Raw genomic sequence first — 16,089 nt, forward strand, 5'->3', positions numbered from 1 at the left:
GAACCTTCTGATATGTCCTGATTATGAGTAATATATGTATAGCTCTTTATAATTTATAGAATATTTTCATTTATAACGTGTTTTGAATGTTATAACTCTGAGATGAACACAGTAGGCTTTACTACTCCTATTTATAGCCGAGTCCCTTTATAGATGAATCAAAAGGCCCAGTGAGGTTAAGTAACTTCTCCAAAGTTGCACAGCTGTGATGTATCAGACACAGGCCTGGAATCCAGGTGCATCTGACAGTAGCCTAACATTGTTTCCTCTATATCAGTAAAGACACAATATGCCACCAAACTGCTATCATGAAAAACAAAAGTGATTGATCTCAGGGAATCTCATTTAAAATAGCAATGTCTGGGCACGGTGGCTCACACCTGTAATCCCAGCACTTTGGGAGGCTAAGGTGGGCGGATCATGAGGTCAAGAGCTGGAGACCATCCTGGCCAACATGGTGAAACCTCATCTCTACTAAAACCACAAAAATTAGGCTGAGCACGGTGGCTCATGCTTGTAATCCCAGCACTTTGGGAGGCCAAGGCGGGCGGATCACCTGAGGTCAGGAGTTCGAGACCAGCCTGACCAACATGTTGAAACCCCGTCTCTACTAAAAATACAAAAATTAGCTGGGCGTAGTGGTGGGCACCTGTAATCCCAACTACTCCAAAGGCTGAGGCAGGAGAATCACTTGAACCTGGGAGGCAGCGGTGGCAGTGAGCCGAGATTGCACCATTGCAGTCCAGCCTGTGTGACAGAGCAAGACTCTGTCTCAAAAAAAAAAATAAATAAATAAATAAAAAGGAATCCCTCCATCTCCACAATACACTGTTTGGCAACAACCAGGTATCTCCTGCTTAGCCTGTACACTGAGGGTGATTCATTTATTTTTAACTTCTGGCTGTGATGTTCCTACCTATATTTGAGTACTACTGAGCTACTGGGCATAGAATATTCTGGATATGCCCTGTCTTCTGGCAATAATGCCTGGGCCCCTTTCTTTTAGCATGATTTCTGTTTTATTCTTCTGGCTGAGATAGCATCTGAAACACCATCAGTTGGAAAAGTGGGAAGTATTTTCCCCTTTTAGGGTTAGTAATGTAAATCTCTGATGGCTTTATCTTCAGAGAAAAGCAAAAGAAAGCTCACTCACAGGTTTGGGTGCAAATTTGAAGGTTTTTGCATTTCTTCCCTTACACAATTTCAAGCTAGTTTGGCAATACTAAGAAAGGAAAAGGGAGACAGCAGATGGCAGGGGGTGCGGCCAGTGATAATTGAAGCAGGTATCCACATTACATCTGAAGAGTTTTGGAAAATGCTCTCATCTTTGCTTTGGAGTTCACTGAATCTCCATTTTTTTTTCCAGTCCTTTGGTGTCAGGGCCCTGGGTGGCTTTCTCAAGTCTACCCTTGGGACTCTTGTTGCTGACATTATGTAATTCATCCTATTAACTCCCCTGTGGTAGACAGGTGCCATTATTTATTACTAGACCATTGTAGGAGAAATGGGGGTACTGAGCCTAGGAAAGCTTCTGATTCCTCCATGGAATAGACCGAGTCCTGTCATCCTCTCACACCACTGTTTCCATCATTTATTTCCTTCCAGGAAAGGAAAGGAGAGAAGGAAAATAGCTTTCTGCTTTTCTCAGGAGTCTGAAATCTCCAAGGGAGCAGATTTCAGGGTCCACATTTGTCTTTTTTCCTGAATCTTGGCTGTCTTCATCTTTTTCTATTTTTCCCCCTCCTTCTTGTGGGTCTCATTGTGAAAGGAAGGACTCTTTCTCCTCCTCTTCTTTCTTCCGCCCTCCCCAGTTTACCATTTTTTTTCCTTTTACCTCTCCACTGTGGCCTCTTGACCTCCCCACAGAGTTACAAAAGTAAAATCCTTGAAGAGATGCTGCTGTGGGAATGTTAATGAGCCTTCCCCACAAAGGGGCAAAGACTTTACTTCACTGAGTTGGAAAAAAGCCCCTTTGAAAAGGGGTTTCTGTGTGTGGTGAAGTGGAGAGGGGAGGGGAAGGAGAGGGATAGAGGGAAAAGAAGGGAGGGAGAGAAAAAGAGCAAGAGAATGAAAGGAGACAGAGAAATAGAAGAGAGACCCTCAAACTTCATACTAGAAGAGAATATTAAAAATAACAACACCACTTTTCTTTTTTCAATTTGTAATCTAATTTTTGGGAAATGTTCCGTGGTCTTTTGACCTTGTAAACTCAGGGCTTACATTCCCAAGAAGCTGAAGAGGGACTCGAGAGCATGGGAGATAATAAACGATAGGAAGAAGGGACTTATCTTGGCACCCCACCCCCAGTTTCTTCCCATATATGAGAGCCAGAGCTAGAGAGGCTCTAGGGTGGTTGGGAGGGGAGGGGTGTGTAATATTCTGGATTGGGGGAACTGGTGGTGAAGATGGGCTCTTTTTTCTGGATTTGTGGTTGATTCTTATGATATTTTCTAATTTTATCAACATTTCTCATTTTGGCTTCCCTATTGGATGTTGGTCTAATAATTTATCTATCTTCAGGAATCGTTTACAGCATTGTTAAGGTGTTTTCATCAAGGAGCCAATTTTCAAGCCAGGCCACTTGTGCATAATCTCTCTTTCCTTCATTTGTGTGCACAGGTTGCCTCTGGATTAGTTAAAATGAATGTTAAGGTATTTGGGTGTCAAAATTAAATCCTTAAAAAAAAAAAGATATGTTTTTGCTTTTTATTTTTTTACCCTCATCTTCTTCTATGTGATGGTATCTTGTTGCTTTTTTTTTTTTTTTTTTTTGAGACAGAGTTTCGCTCTTGTTGCCCAGGCTAGAGTGCAATGGAGAGATCTCGGCTCACTGCAACCTTCGCGTCCTGGGTTCAAGCAATTCTCCTGCCTCAGCTTCCCGAGTAGCTGGGATTACAGGCATGTGCCACCATGCCTGGCTGATTTTGTATTTTTAGTAGAGATGGGGTTTCTCCATGTTGGTCAGGCTGGTCTCGAACTCCTGACCTCAGGTGATCCACCTGCCTTGGCCTCCCAGAGTGCTAGGATTACAGGCGTGAGCCACTGTGCCCGGCTCCTGTTGCTTTTTAAAGAAAGCTGGGCCGGGTGCAGTGGCTCACACCTGTAATCCTAGCACTGTGGGAGGCCAAGGTGGGCGAATCAAGAGGTCAGGAGATCGAGACCATCTCGGCCAACATGGTGAAACCCCGTCTCTACTAAAAATACAAAAAATTGGCCAGGGGCAGTGGTTCACACCTGTAGTGCCAGCACTTTGGGAGGCTGAGGCGGGCGGATCACGAGGTCAGGAGTTCGAGACCAGCCTGGCCAATACAGTGAAACCCCATCTTTACTAAAAATACAAAAATTAGCTGGGCGTGGTGGCGCGTGACTGTAGTCCCAGCCACTTGGGAGGCTGAGGCAGAAGAATCGCTTGAACCCAGGAGGCAGAGGCTGCAGTGAGCCAAGATCACACCACTGCACTCCAGCCTGGGCGACAGAGCAAGACTCTGTCTCAGAAAAAAAAAAAAAAAAAAAAAAGAAAGCTGGCCAGGTGCAGTGGCTTATGTCTATAATCCCAGCACTTTGGGAGGCTGAGGCGGCTGGATCACTTGAGTTTAGGAGTTTGAGACCAGCCTGGGCAACATGGCAAAACTCTGTCACTACAAAAACATACTAAAAATTAGCCAGGTGTGGTGGCACATGCCAGTAGTCCCAGCTACTCAGGAGGTTGAGGTGGGAGGATCACCTGAGCCCAGGAGGTCAAGGCTTCTATGAGCCATGCATGATCAGTGATCAAACTGGTACACTCCAGCCTGGGTGGAGTGAGAACCTGTCTCAGAAAATGAAATAGCCGGGCGCGGTGGCTCACGCCTGTAATCCCAGCACTTTGGGAGGCCGAGGCGGGTGGATCATGAGGTCAGGAGATCGAGACCATCCTGACTAATATGGTGAAACCCCGTCTGTACTAAAAATACAAAAAAATTATCCGGGCATGGTAGCGGGTGCCTGTAGTCCCAGCTATTTGGGAGGCTGGGGCAGGAGAATGGCATGAACCTGGGAGACTGAGCTTGCAGTGAGCCGAGATCGCGCCACTGCACTCCAGCCTCGGGGAGAGCGAGACTCTGTCTCAAAAAATAAATAAATAAATAAATAAATAAATAAATAAATAAATAAATAAAACAGTAAAATAAAATAAAAAATGTTAGTCATTGTATTTGACTCTCAGAGTTTCCTACATGCTGTTTTGTGGTATCAGCCCAACACCCCAGTTAAAACCAGGAACTGCGAGGAGCAAGGAGAAGGTGATTGGAGTGACATCTCAGGAAGAGAAAGATGAGGAGCCAGTCACGAATGCTTATTGCCAGAGCTCTCTACTCTCTTTTGGTCTAGTGACTCCCAAACACCACAATCACATGGGAAATTTATGGAGAATTCACATTCCTGGGCTCCCCCACAGATTTACTTAATCAGAATCTCTGGGGGTGGAGCCTAAGATATTTAAACAAGCTCTTGAATGATTCCTTTGCAGGGTTAAATTGGAAACAATTACGTTTGACTGGTTTTGGGTACCCATGAACCAAGCGCTGCCTGTGGACCAAATACATAACATGCTTCACAAATGTGTGTACTGCCTTTAGCCAAATGTTTTGATGTTGTTAAGATGAATACACCTGGCCTGGCGCAGTGGCTCACGCTTGTAATCCTAGCACTCTGGGAGGCCAAGGCATGTGGATCACAAGGTCAGGAGTTCAAGATCAGCCTGGCCAAGATAGTGAAACCCCGTCTCTACTAAAAATACAAAAATTAGCTGGGCGTGGTGGCGGGCATCTGTAATCCCAGCTACTTGGGAGGCTGAGGCAGGAGAATTGCTTGAACCCGGGAGGCAGAGGTCACAGTGAGCTGAGATCTCAACATTGCACTTCAGCCTGGGCAACAAGAGCAAAACTCTGCCTCAAAAAAATAAGAAGAAGAAGAAGAAGAAGAAGAAATTTTAAAAAATGCTTCTGACCGGGTGCAGTGGCTCACACCTGTAATCCTAGCACTTTCGGAGGTGTAGGCGGGCAGATCATCTGAGGTCAGGAGTTCGAGACCAGCCTGGCCAACATGTTGAAACTCCATCTCTACTAAAAATGCAAAGATTAGCTGGGCGTGGTGGCGCATGCCCGTAATCCCAGCTACTTGGGAGGCTGAGGCAGGAGTATCACTTGAACCCAGGAGGCAGAGACTGCAGTGAGCCGAGATTGTGCCACTGCACTCCAGCCTAGGCGACAGAGTGAGACTCTGTCTCAAAAAAAAAAAAAAAAAAAAAAAAAAAAGCTTCTAAGCTTCTAGGGGGTTTTTCCCTAAAAATAAAATGATAGTCATGAGGGAGTCCGGAAAACTTTTTGCCATTTCATTCAATGCCTTTTCTCTCAGGAAAACACTCTGCTCTTATTCTTCTTTTTCTAGTTTGTTTTCAGAAATGGAGGTATTGTGGAGGCATTTTCTCTACCTTCTGAAGCGTTAGAATCCTATGATCTCATGACTTGATTTAATTGCAAGAGAAATGAACTAGGAATCTAGAAACACATGTACTGTTTCAGTTGATAATAATCATAGCTGTGGTGCATTCTGTGCACCCTGCCCTTTGAACACATAATCTCATTAAATCTTTAAAATAATTTTGCAAAGGGAGCATTATATAGTCCCCATCTCATGCATGGAGAACACCCCAATTTACAAATAAGGAAACTGAGGCTTAGAGAGGCAATATAGCTTAATAGCTCAAGGTCTTGTAGCTGATAAAGAGCAGGGTTGAAATTTGTGCAAGCAATGCCTGATTGGACAGCCTATGTTTTTTTCACACAATTTAATACTTTATTGCCATCCTGGTGATTTCTGCTTCTGTTATGGGCCTTGCCTTCTGGCTGCAGACCTGGAGGATAACTTAAAATTACAAATTGCAAAGAAAATTTGAAGATCTACAAAGTCAACATTTATTAAAATTATGGATCTCATAATAACATATACTGTCACATGTTCTTTGTCTTGCTAGCATTAAGGAAGTGAGAGAATACAGAGTTAGGGTAAAGCGCCCTTTGCAAAACTTTCCTAAATAAGAAAGCCTTGGCAAACAACCTCTGGTCTTATTAGATGATTTCCGCCTAACCTCTTTCAGGTGGCAGTTGCCATGGTGTTTTAGGGGAAGAGGGAGGGAGCGAAGATCAAGGAGGGTCATTCAGACTGAGTGTTGTCTGGTGTTTCTTTTCAGAGTTCATTCGGCAGAAGATGGAAGGAATTTAAACGTTCAGAGGAGGAACGATAGACTTTATTCTTTTTGCTTTTCTTCATTTTTCCACTTCTCATTCCTCATGTTAAATATAAGAGAATTGGGAGAATGTAAAGAGGACAAGGTAGTCGGACAGGAAAGGGAGGTTGTGGGGGAAGGGCCAAGAGCCTAGCAGCCAGCGGGGAGAAGGATAGGGTGGTGGCAGGGAGTTGGCGGGGAGAGAGAGAGTGCTTTCAAGGGATAAATTATAAGGATATTTGTTAAAGTTCTGGGGATCCTAAGGTTGGCCATTAGAAAAAAAAATCCTCAGAGGGTGGGGATAAAGTAGAAACCATAGCATGAGGAGAGATGACAATAAGAAAGGCAAAAAACCACAAAAAGATAAACAGAGCAATCAAAAAGGAAAACAAATCAATGATGGGAAAGAAAGAGTTAAATGGCAGAGGCAAGTCTTTGGAGGAACTGGAACATAGGGGTTGAAGTATGACAGAAAATATGAATAATTGATAACTTATAATAGAAATGTGGTCAGAGCATCCAGGAGAAACATTTAAGAAGAGAAACAGGCCAGCCGGGCCTGGTGGCCCACGCCTGTAACCCCAGCACTTTGAGAGCCCGAGATGGGAGGATCACTTCAGATCAGGAGTTCGAGACCAGCCTGGCCAACATGGTGAAACCGCATCTCTACTATAAATACAAAAAAAAAAAAAAAAAAATTAGCTGGGCATGGTGCACGCGCCTGTAATACCAGCTACTCCGGAGGCTGAGGCAGGAGAATCTGGAACCCGGGAGGCAGAGGTTGCAGTGAGCTGAGATCATGCCATTGCACTCTAGCCCAGGCAACAGAGAGAGACTCGGTCTCAAAAAAAAAAAAAAAAAAAAAAGAAGAGGAACAGGCCGGGCACGGTGGCTGACGCCTGTAATCCCAGAACTTTGGGAGGAGGAGGAAGGTAGATCACCTGAGTTGGGGAGTTTGAGACCAGCCTGACAAACATGAAGAAACTCTGTCTCTACTAAAAATGCACAATTAGCCAGGTGTGGTGGTGCACGCCTGTAATCCCATAGCTACTCAGGAGGCTGAGGCAGGAGAATTGCTTGAACCTGGGAGGGGGAGGTTGCGGTGAGCCGAGATTGCACCATCACACTCCAGCCTGGGCAACAAGAGCGAAACTCCGTCTCAAAAAAAAAAACCACAAAAAAACAAACAAAAAAAATACCTTTTAGTGAGTTAATAATCCATTCGCTATTTTAGAGATCATTCCAGGAAAGAGATACTGAGAAAATTCTTGATGATGTCTAATTAATTCCTAATTATATTTTAAGTGAAAATTATTTCAATATGTCCTTGGTTGAGTTTATTCAACAAATATTTTTGGGGCACCTCCTGTGTGCTAGGTACGTAACATACGATGGGAAATAAAACAGATTCTGCCCTGTTGATTATTATGCCACCATTTTGTAATTATTTGGACTTCATTCTTTCTTTTTTTTTTTGAGACGGAGTCTCACTCTGTCGCCCAGGCTGGAGTGCAGTGGCATGATCTCAGCTCACTGCAAGCTCCGCCTCCCGGGTTCACGCCATTCTCCTGCCTCAGCCTCCCGAGTAGCTGGGACTACAGGCACCCACCACCACACCTGGCTAATTTTTGTAGTTTTAGTAGAGACGGGGTTTCACCTCTTTAGCCAGGATGGTCTCGATCTCCTGACCTTGTGATCCTCCCACCTCGGCCTCCCAAAGTGCTGGGATTACAGGCATGAGCCACTGCGCCCGGCCTATTCTTTCTTTCTTTATTTTTGGGACAGGGTCTCACTCTGTTGCCTGGGCTGGAGTGCAGTGGCACAGTCTTGGCTCCCTGCAACCTCTGCCTCTCAGATTCAAGGGATTCTTGTGCCTCAGCCTCCCAAGTAGCTGGAATTACAGAAACACACCACCATGACCCACTAATTTTTTGTAGAGACAGAATCTCACTGTCTTGCTAGGGCTGATCTCAAACTCCTGGGGTCAAGCAATCCTCTCACCTGGGTGTTCCAAAGTGCTGGGATTACAGGCATGAGCCACCATGCTTGGCCCTGGACTTCATTCTTTTGGTGATATCTCTTTGTGATTTTTATTGGCACGGTCCGGTAAAGTTAAGTGTATTAGTCTGTTCTCACGCTGCTAATAACAACATACCTGGGACTGGGTTTTTTTTTTTTTTTTTTTTTTTTTTTTTTGAGAGGGAGTCTCGCTGTGTCGCCCAGGCTGGAGTGCAGTGGTGCGATCTTGGCTCACTGCAAGCTCTGCCTCTTGTGAGACCCATTCACTATCACGAGAACAGCAGGGAAAGACCCACCCCCATAGTTCAATCATCTTTCATCAGGTCCATCTCATAACACATGGTAATTATGGGAGCTGCAAGATGAGGTTTGGATGGGGACACAGAGCCAAACCATATCATTCCACCCATGGTCCCTCTCAAATCTCTTATCTTCACATTTCAAAACCAGTCATGCCTTCCCAACTGTCCCCCAAAGTCTCAACTCATTTCAACATTATTTCTAAAGTCTGTAGTCCAAAGTCTCATCTGAGACAAGGCAAGTCCCTTCTGTCTATGAACCTGTAAAATCAAAAGCAAGTTAATTACTTCCTAGATACAATGGAGGTACAGGCATTGGGTAAATACACCCATTCCAAATGGGAGAAATTGGTCAAAACAAAGGGGCTACAGGCCCCAGGTGAGTCCAAAATCCAGGGGGACAGTCAAATCTTAAAGCTCCAAAATGATCTCCTTTGACTCCATGTCTCACATCCAGGTCATGCTGATGCAAGAGGTGGGTTCCCATGGTCTTGGGCAGCTCTGCCCCTGTAGCCTTGCATGGTACAGCCTCCCTCTTGGCTGCCTTCACAGGCTGGTGTTGAGTGTCTGCGACTTTTCTTTTTTTTTGAAACAGAGTCTTGCTCTGTCTCCCAGGCTGGAGTGCAGTGGCGCCATCTAAGCTCACTGCAAGCTCCGCCTCCCAGGTTCATGGCATTCTCCTGCCTCAGCCTCCCGAGTAGCTGGGACTACAGGCACCCACCACCATGCCTGGCTAATTTTTTGTATTTTTAGTACAGATGGGGTTTCACCGTGTTAGCCAGGATGGTTTCGGTCTCCTGACCTCATGATCCGCCCGCCTCAGCCTCCCAAAGCGCTGGGATTACAGGCATGAGCCATCATGCCCGGCCTGTGTCTGTGACTTTTCTAGGTGCATGGTGCAAGCTGTTGGTGGATCTACCATTATGGTGTCTGGAGGACGGTGGCCCTCTTTTCACAGCTCCACTAGGCAGTGCCCCAGTGAGGATTTTTTTGTGGGGGCTTCCACCCCACATTTCCCTTCCACACTGCCCTAACAGAGGTTTCCCATGAGGACCCCGCCCCTACAGCAAACTTCTGCCTGGGCATCGAGGCATTTCCATATATCTTCTGAAATGTAGGCAGAGGCTCCCAAACCTCAATTGTTGACTTCTGTCCACTCACAGGCTCAGAACCATGTGGAAGCTGCCAAGGCTTGGTGTTTGCACCCTCTGAAGCCACAGCCTGAGCTCTCCGTTGGCTTCTTTCAAACATGGCTCCATGGCTGGACTGTCTGGGATGCAGGGCACAAAGTTCCTGGGCTGCACAAGGTATGGGGACCCTGGGCCTAGCCCAGGAAACCACTTTTTTCTCCTAGGCCTTGGGGCCTGTGATGGGAGGGGCTGCCATACAGGTCTCTGACATGCCCTGGAGACATTTTCCTCATTGTCTTGGTGATTAACATTTGGCTCCTCATTACTTATGCAAATTTCTATAGGTGGCTTGAATTTCTCCTCAGAAAATGGGATTTTCTTTACTATTTATTGCATTGTCAGGCTGCAAATTATACAAATTTTTATGCTCTGTTTCCGTTTTGAAACAGAATGCCTTTTTTTCTTTTTTGAGATGGAATTTTGCTGTTGTTGCCCAGGCTAGAGTGCAATGGCCTGATCTCTGCTCACTGCAACCTCTGCCTCCCGGGTTCAAGCAGTTCTCCTGCCTCAGCCTCCCAAGTAGCTGGTATTACAGGCATACACCATCGTGCCTGGTTAATTAATTAATTAATTAATTATTTGAGATGGAGTCTCGCTCTGTCGCCCATGTTGGAGTGCAGTGGCGCGATCTCGGCTCACTGCGAGCTCCTCCTCCTGGGTTAACGCCATTCTCCTGCCTCAGACTCTGGATCAGCTGGGACTACAGGCACCTGCCACCAAGCCTGGCTAATTTTTTGTATTTTTAGTAGAGATGGGGTTTCACCATGTTAGCCAGGATGGTCTCCATTTCCTGACCTCGTGGTCTGCCCACCTCGGCCTCCCAAAGTGGTGGGATTACAGGTGTTAGCCACCGCGCCCAGCCACAGAATGCCTTTAACGGCACTCAAGTCACCTCTTGAATGCTCTGCTGCTTAGAAATTTCTTCCACCAGATACCATAAATTATCTCTCTCAAAGTCAAATTTCCACAAACCTCTAGGGCAGGGGCAAATGCCAACAGTGTCTTTGGTAAAACATAACAAGAGTCACCTTTACTCCAGTTCCTAACAAGTTTTTCATCTCCATCTGAGACCACCTCAGCCTGGATTTCATAGTCCATATCATTATCAGCATTTTGGTCAAAGCCATTCAACAAGTCTCTAGGAAGTTCCAAACTTTCCACATTTTCCTGTCTTCTTCTGAGCCCTCCAAACTGTTTCAACTTCTGCCTGTTACCCAGTTCCAAAGTTGCTTCCACATTTTTGGGTATCTTTTCAGCAGCACCCCACTCCTAGCACCAATGTACTGTATTAGTCTTTTCTCAATGCACCAGGTCTCTCTCATAACCTATGGGAATTATGGGAGCTATAAGATGAGATTTGGATGACACAGAGCTAAACCATATCAGTAAGCATTATTTTATTTATTTATTTATTTATTTATTTATTTATTTTTGAGATGGAGTCTCACTCCGGCTATCACCCAGGCTGGAGTGCAGTGGCGTGATCTCGGCTCACTGCAACCTCTGCCACCTGGGTTCAAGCAATTCTCTTGCCTCAGCCTCCCGAGTAGCTGGGATTACAGGCACCTGGCATCATGCCTGGCTAATTTTTGTATTTTTAGTATAGACAGGGTTCAACGGTTTTGACCAGGCTGCTCTTGAACTCCTGACCTTGTGATCCACCTGCTCGGCCTCCCAAAGTGTTGGGATGACAGGTGTGAGCCACCACACCCAGCAGTAATCATTATTTTAATACCCCTTTATATGAAACTGAGGCACCTAGGTTTTTTTTTGTTTTTTGTTTTTTTTTTGACAGAGTCTCACTCTGTTGCCCAGGCTGAAGTACAGTGGCATGATCTGGGCTCACTGCAACCTCTGCCTCCCACGTTCAAGCGATTCTCCTGCCTCAGCCTCCGGAGTAGCTGGGATTAAGGCGCCTGCCACCACGCCCAGCTAATTTCTTGTATTTTTAGTAGAGACGGGGTTTCACCATGTTGGCCAGGCTGGTCTTGAACTCCTGACCTCGTGATTTGCCTGCCTTGGCCTCCCAAAGTGCTGGGATTATAGGCGTGAGCCACCACACCTGGCTTTTTTTTTTTTTTTTAAGATGGAGACTTGCTCTTGTTGCCCAGGCTGGAGTGCAATGGTGTGATTTTGGCTCACTGCAACCTCTGCCTCCTGGGTTTAAATGATTCTCCTGCCTCAGCCTCCTGAGTAGCTGGGATTCCAGGTGCCCCTCACTATGCCTAGCTAATTTTTTTTTTTTTTTTTAGAGAGTCTTGCTCTGTCACCCAGGCTGGAGCGCAGTGGCATGATCTCGGCTCACTGCAAGCTCTGCCTCCCGGGTTCACACCATTCTCCTGCCTCAGCCTCCCAAGAAGCTGGGACTACAGGAGCCTGCCACCATGCCTGGCTATTTTTTTTTGTATTTTTAGTAGAGACGGGGTTTCACCATGTTAGCCAGGTCTCAATCTCTTGACCTCGTGATCCGCCTGCCTCAGCCTCCCATAGTGCTAGGATTACAGGCGTGAGCCACCATGCCCGGCCTCACGCCTAGCTAATTTTTGTATTTTTAGTAGAGACGGGGTTTCACCATGTTGGCCAGGCTGGTCTCGAACTCCTGACCTCAGGTGATCCACCTGCCTAGGCCTCCCAGAGTGCTGGGATTACAGGTGTGAGCCACTGTGCCCAGCCCTAGGATTGGTTTTTTTGTTTGTTTGTCTTCTTTTGAGACTCAGTCTTCCTCTGTCACCCAGGGTGCAGTGCAGTGGCAATATCTCGGCTCACCTCAATGTCCACCTTCTGGGTTCAAGCAAATCTCCTTCCTTAGCCTCCCGAGTAGCTAGGGATTACAGGCATGCACCACCACACCCAGCTAATTTTGTGTTTTTATTTTTTTATTTTTATTTGTATATTCTCCATGTTGGTCAGTTTGGTCTTGAACTCCCCCACCCTCCTCAACCTCCCAAAGTGATTACAGGTGTGAGCCACAGCACCCGGCCATGTGATGCTTTTTTTTTTTTTTTTTTTTTTTTTTTGAGATGGAGTCTCTCTCTGTTGCCCAGGGTAGAGTGCAGTGGTGCGATCTTGGCTCACTGCAAACTCCACCTCCTGGGTTCAAGAGATTCTCCTGCCTCAGCCTCCTGAGTAGCTGAGATTACAGGTGCACGCCACCACATCTGGCTAATTTTTGTATTTTTAGTAGAGATGGTGTTTCACCATGTTGGTCAGGCTGATCTCGAACTCCTGACCTCGTGATCCACCTGCCTCAGCCTCCCAAAGTGCTGGGATTTCAGGCGTGAGCCACTGCGCCCTGCCCATGTGATGCTTTTTAAGGGATCCCAATAGGCAAGCCAGGAAGGCAGCCAATGATATGTAGCAATTGCTGGAGGCAGTGACAGTTGATGGCAGAAGGTTCTTTTGGAAGCACATGGGAAAGAGTACCTGATAGTGACTATGAACAGGGTGGCTGGGCCATGGGGAAGTTAGACTGAAAGTTTAGCATCACTGGATTTGGTAGAAAAAAGTTGGGATTGTAGCGGAAGGACTTAATGACTACATTATGTGTCTATGAGATTTAGGACTACATTTTCCTTATTTGATTCAATGACCTCTGCTCCCATCTTTTGGTCAAGGGATAAATATTACCAGGATGCGTGTGTGTGTGTTTCCAAAAAATTGGATGGAAGTCTTGAAGAAAAGAGGGGGGAAGGAGAGAGACCTGAGAGAAATAAGCCTGTTACTCAAGATAAATTATTCTTTCCATTACCTACCTCCGTCTCTCCCTTCCAAACATCTACTATCCTTCCATACACACCATTTGTAATCTGATTACAGGTGCCTGCCACCCCACCTGACTAATTTTTGTATTTTTAGTAGAGACAGGGTTTCACCATGTTGGCCAGGCTTATCTCGAACTCCTGCGTTCAAATGATTTCTCCACGTTGGCCTCCCAAAGTGCTGGGGTTACAGGTGTGAGACACTGCACCTGGCCTCATCAGATTCTTGAAACAAACCTAGGGGTCGGGTGCAGTGTCTCATGCCTGTAATCCCAGCACTCTGAGAGGCCGAGGTGGGTGGATCATGAGGTCAGGAGTTGGAGACCAGCCTGACCAACATGGTGAAACCCCGTCTCTACTAAAAATACAAAAATTAGCCCGGCATCAGGGTACACGCCTGTAATCCCAGCAGCTCGGGAGGCTGAGGCAGGAGAATCACTTCAACCCGGGAAGTAGAGGTTGCAGTGAGCCAAGATCGTGCCACTGCACTCCAGCCTGGGCAATAGAATGAGACTCCTCAAAAATAAATAAATAAATACATAAAAATTATCCAGGCATGGTGGCAGCCTGTAGTTTCAGGTACTTGGAAGGCTGAGATAGGAGGATCACTTGAGCCTGGCAGATTGAGTCTACAGTGAGCAGTGATCACACCACTGCACAATCCCCTTAGGAATTTTCCCAAGTGTTTACCTCTCAGACCTCAATCTGCATTGATGGAATTAGACCCAATGATTTTCTTACCCAGCTTTAACAGTTTGTGCTTGTATATGTGAACATCTGTATCAATCAACAAGATGCATCTATTGCAACAATTTCTACATAGGGTCCTACAATAATAAATCTATGATGGTAACTTTCTTTCTTTCTTTCTTTCTTTCTTTCTTTCTTTTTTCTTTCTTTCTCTCTTTCTTTCTTTCTTTTTCTTTCTTCTTTTTTTTTTTTTGACACGGTCTCACTCTGTTGCCCAGGCTGGAGCGCAGTGGTACAATCTCTGCCTCCTGGGCTCAAGTGATCCTCCCACCTTAGCCTCTCAACTTCAGCCTCCTGAGTAGCTGGGACCACAGGTGCATGCCACTATGCCCAGCTAATTTTTGTATTTTTTGTAGGGACAGGGTTTTGCCATATTGGCCAGGCTGGTCTTGCACTCCTGGACTTAAGTGGTCTGCCCACCTCGGCCTCTCAAAGTGTGATTACAGGTGTGAGCCACCTCACATGGCCCCTGATGGTCATTTCTAAACCATTACTTAAGACGAGGTCTAGAGTCAAAGTCGAAAAATTTCTGAGGAAGGAATGCCCAAGAGACTGCTTTTGCTCTGGTATTAGAACAAGTTCTTATCATTTATTTGGCGAATATTGGAGGAAGTAGTTGGCCTGCATTTATTTATGCGGTAGGTAGAATAAAACTATGCACTTCTCAATATAGAATCACACTCATGCTTATATAGAGAGGGACAGGAGGACAGAGAGACTCAACCTGGGCTCACTGCATGGAATGCCAGAGTGAGATTCCGTTGCATTCTTTACATTGTTGTTGGGGAATCCTAATTATAGTTTAATTTGCATATTCAAATTTAACTTGTATTAAATTAAATTAAAATATGAAAGTCCATCAACAAACCTCAGGTCTGCTAACCTCTGTGACCTCCAGAAGTAAGTCCAATCAAAAACCAAAGCAGCTTAGACATTCATGATTCTGTATCTCCAGATGGCAGAATCACCTCAGGATTTAGCCCAGGCCATAGAAATCCCTTCCTTCTTTTGGGACATAAGCTCCAAAGTAGATCTTCCAATTTGTTACATTTTCAACAAACATTTGGCAAATGCATTTGAGATTTCACTTACCAGGCCTGCATTTAGGGGGAAAGTAGAGTGAATGAGTAGATATTTCTCAACATAGAATCACATTCATGCTCATATTAAGAGAGAGATGAGAGAACTGGGATGCTGGGGTTACAAAGGCAAATAAGACACAGGCCCTGCTTCTCCCTGGGAGGAGGGGCAATTTTGAACAGATAAAGATGATACAATATGAGAAACTGTCGTAAAGGTATACATAAAGTTCCCTGGGAAGAAGGGAGACTTGAATAATACTACCTGAGTGAACTGAAGAGATTTTCAGAGAGGAGGTCACATGTAAGATGGATGTTATGCGCAATATGGTTTAGATGAATAAAGAAATGGTGAGTCCAGTCACGGTGGCTCACGCCTGTAATCCCAGCACTTTGGGAGGCCGAGGCAGGAGGATCACTTGAGCCTATGGGTTTGAGACCAGCCTGGGCAACATAGCAAGGCCCTGTCTCTACAAAAAATATAAAAATTAGCCAGATGTGGTGGCAGCACATGCCTGTAGTTCCAGCTGTTCAGGAGGCTGAGGTGGGAGAATTCCTTGAGCCCAAGAGGTTGAGGCTGCAGTGAGCTATGATCAGGCCACTGCATTTCAGCCTGGGAGATAGAGCAAGACTCTGTCTCAAAAAAAAAAAAAAAAAAAAAAAAAAGAAGAAGAAGAAGAAAAGAAAAAAAGAGTAGAAATGTATAGGGAAAGAAAATTTGAAAAGAAG

The sequence above is a fragment of the Pan paniscus genome, chromosome 15, assembly GCF_029289425.2.
Source record: "Pan paniscus chromosome 15, NHGRI_mPanPan1-v2.0_pri, whole genome shotgun sequence".
In the NCBI taxonomy this organism is placed as follows: domain Eukaryota; kingdom Metazoa; phylum Chordata; class Mammalia; order Primates; family Hominidae; genus Pan; species Pan paniscus.